The sequence below is a fragment of the Macaca thibetana genome, chromosome 7 (genome assembly GCF_024542745.1).
Source record: "Macaca thibetana thibetana isolate TM-01 chromosome 7, ASM2454274v1, whole genome shotgun sequence".
NCBI lineage: Eukaryota > Metazoa > Chordata > Mammalia > Primates > Cercopithecidae > Macaca > Macaca thibetana.
In genome coordinates, this window is record NC_065584.1 from 5,784,780 (window position 1) to 5,788,713 (window position 3,934).

General features: G+C 40.5%; 1 pseudogene; it reads right to left on the bottom strand.

Moving 5' to 3' along the window:
- Positions 1-636: 636 nt before the first annotated feature.
- Positions 637-1,435, bottom strand: LOC126958444 (uncharacterized; annotated as a pseudogene).
- Between the last annotated feature and the right edge of the window lie 2,499 nt (positions 1,436-3,934).

Sequence of the window (3,934 nt, forward strand, 5' to 3'; positions counted from 1 at the left end):
GTGGTCTCACTCCATACTAGTAATATGGATGTGCAAATATCTTTTTGAGATCCTGCTTTCAATTCTTTTGTGTATATACCCTGGATTAGTTCATTCTCACAATGCTGTAAAGAACTACCGGAGACTGGGTAATTTATAAAGAAAATAGATTTAATTGACTCACAGTTCTGCAGGCTGTACAGAAGGCATGACTGGGACGGGGTGGCTCACGAAACTTACAATCATGGCAGAAGGGTGAAGGGGAAGCAAACACGTCTTCATATGGTGGCAGGAGAGAGAGAGAGAAGGGGGAGGTGCTACACACTTTTGAACAACCAGATCTCGTGAGAACTCACTATCACAAGAACAACAAGGGGGAAATACAACCCCATGATTCAGTCACCTCCCACCAGGCCCATCCTCCAGCATGTGGGGATTACAATTTTACATGAGATTTGGGTAGGGACACAAAGCCAAACCATATTATACCCAGAAGTGGAATTCCTGGATCATATGGTAATTCTATTTTAAATTTTTTGAGGAGCCTCCATACTATTTTCTACAGAGCCTGCACCATTTTATATTGCTACCAATCACATACAAGGTTGAAGGGGTGGCCTGCCCCTCCACACCTGTGGGTATATCTCATCAGGTGGGACGAGAGACTGAGAAAAGAAATAAGACACAGAGACAAAGTATAGAGAAACAACAGTGGGCCCAGGAGACTAGTACTTAGCATACCAAGAACCTGAACCGGCACTGGTCTCTGAGTTCCCTCAGTTTTTATTGATGATTATTTTCACTATCTCAGCAAGAGGAACGCCACAGAAGAGCAGGGTAATAGTGAGGAGAAGGTCAGCAAGAAACCATGTGAGCAAAAGAATCTGTGTCATAATTAAGTTCAAGGGGAGGTACTATGCCTGGATGTGCACCTAGGCCCGATTTATGTTTTCCTCCGCCCAAACATCTCAGTGGAGTAAAGAATAACAAAGCAGCATTGCTGCCAACATGTCTCGCCTCCCACCATAAGGCAGTTTTTCTCCTATCTCAGAACTGAACAAATGTACAATCAGGTTTTATACCGAGACATTTAGTTCCCAAGGGCAGGCAGGAGACAGTGACCTTTCTCTATCTCAACTGCAAGAGGCTTTCCGCTTTCACTAACCCACCTCGGCACAGACCCTTTACGGGTGTCGGGCTGGGAGACGGTCAGGTCTTTCTCATCCCATGAGGTCATATTTCAGGCTATCACATGGGGGGAAACCTTGGACAATATCTGGCTTTCCAAGGCCGAGGTCTCTGCAGCTTTTCGCAGTGCGTTGTGCCCCTGGTTTATTGAGACTAGAGAATGGCGATGACTTTTACCAAGCATACTGCCTGTAAACATTTTGTTAACAAGGCACGTCCTGCACAGCCCTAGATCCCTTAAACCTTGATTCCATACAACACATGTTTCTGTGAGCACAAAGTTGGGGCAAAGTGGCTGGGGCAAAGTTACAAATTAACGGCATCTCAGCAAAGCAGTTTTTCAAAGTACAGGTCAAAATGGGATTTCTTATGTCTTCCCTTTCTACATAGACACAGTAACAGTCTGATCTTTCTTTCTTTTCCCTACACAAGGTTCCACTTTCTCCACATCCTCACCAACACTTGTTATGTTTTGTTTTTTCAATAGTAGCCATCCTAATAGATGTGAGATGATATCTCATTATGGTTTTGATTTGTGTTTCCATAATGATTCGTGATGTTGAGCATCTTTTCATATGCTTTTTGGCCACTTTTACATCCTCTTTGGAGGAATGTCTATTCACGTCCTTTGCCTATTTTTAAATTGGGTTATTTGATTTTTCTTCCTGCTGTTGTTGTTGTATTGTAGTAATTCTTTATATATTCTGGATATTAATCCCTTATCAGATACATGATCTACAAATATTTTCTCTCCTGTAGGTTGCCTTTCACTCAGTTAATTATGTCCTTTGAGTCACAGAAATTTTAAATTTTGATGTCGTCCAATTTATCTATTTTTACTTTTGTTACCTGTGCTTTTGGTGTCAAATCCAAGAAGTCATTGCCAAATCCAATGTCATGAGGCTTTTCCCCTATGTTTTCTTCTAAGCGTTTTACAGTTTTACCCTCCATATTTAGGTCTTTGGTTTATTTTGAGTTGATTTTTGTGTATGGTACAGGGTAAGGGTCCAACTTCATTCTTTTGCATTGCATATCCAATTTTCACAGCACCATTTGTTGAAGAGACTGTCCTTTCCCCATTGATTGGTCTTGGCACCTTTTTCAAAAATCATTTGACATTTTACTTCTGGGCTCTCTATTCTATTACACTGGTCTATATATCTGTCTTTATACCAGCACCACACTGTTTTGCTTTCTGTAGTATGTTTTGAAATCAGGAAGTGTGAGTCTTCCAACTTTGGTCTTCTTTTCCAAGACTGTTGTGACTATTCAGCATCCCTTTAGATTCCATATGAGTTTTAAGGTGGAGTTTTCCTCTGCAAAAACTGCCATTAGGATTTTGGTATGAATTGCATTAATTAGGTCACATTGGGTAGCATGAACACCTTAACTATTATGTCTTCCAAATTCATGAGCACAGGATGTATTTCCATTTAGTTGTCTTTAATTTTTTTCAGCAACATTTTGTAGTTTCCAGTGTACAAGTCTTTTGCCTCCTTGGTTAAGTTTATTCTTTTTTTTTTTTTTTTTGAGACGAAGTCTTGCTCTGTCGCCCAGGCTGGAGTGCAGTGGCCGGATCTCAGCTCACTGCAAGCTCCGCCTCCCGGGTTTACGCCATTCTCCTGCCTCAGCCTCCCGAGTAGCTGGGACTACAGGCGCCCGCCACCTCGCCCGGCTAGTTTTTTGTATTTTTTAGTAGAGACGGGGTTTCACCGTGTTCGCCAGGATGGTCTCGATCTCCTGACCTGGTGATCCGCCCGTCTTGGCCTCCCAAAGTGCTGGGATTACAGGCTTGAGCCACCGCGCCCGGCCAAGTTTATTCTTTTTATGCTATTGTAAATGGAATTGTTTTCTTAATTTCCCTTTTGGATTCTTCATTTTTAGTGTAAGAAACACAACTGATTTTGTGGGTCGATCTGGTATCCTGCAACTTTGCTGAACTCATTGATTAGTTCTAACAGGATTTGTTTATGTATTTGTGTGTGTATCCGTCTGTGTGTGTAATCTTATCATCTGCAAATGGAAACAATTTTACTTCTTCCTTTCCAATTTGGATGCCTTCATTTCTTTTTCTTGTTTAATTGTTCTGTGTAGGACTTCCAATGCTATGTTGAATAAAAGTGGCAAAACGAGCATTTTTGCCTCATTTCTAATCTTAGAGGAAAAACTTTGTCTTTCACCATTGGGTATGATGTTAGTTGTCTGTTTATGTACAACCCTCATTATACTGAGGTGGTTTCCTTCTAATCCTAGTTTATTGAGTGTTTTTATCATGAAAGTATGTTGAATTTTAGCAACTGCCTTTTATCTGTCAATTGAGATAGTCAGGGTTGTTTTCCTTCATTCTGTTAATGTGGTGTGTTACAGTGATTGATTTTTGTATGTTGAACCATTCTTGCATTCCAAGAATAAATCCCATTTGGTCATGGGGTATAATCCTTTTAATGTGCTGTTGAATTCTGTTTGCTAGTATTTTAATGAGGCTTGTTGCACTGATATTCATCAGATATATTGGTCTGTAGTTTTCTTTCCTTATAATGTCTTTGTCTGACTTTAGTATCATGCTAGCTTCATAGAATGAGCTAGGAAGAGTTCCCTCCTCTTCAATTTTGTGGAAGAGTTTGAGGGGGGTTGGTGTAAATTCCTTAAATGTTTGGTAGAATTCACCAGTGATGCCATCTAAACCTGGGTTTTTCATTGTTGTGAGGCTTTTGATTACTGATTCAATGAGGCTGCCTTCTTAGAATGAATGTTATAAATGTTATGG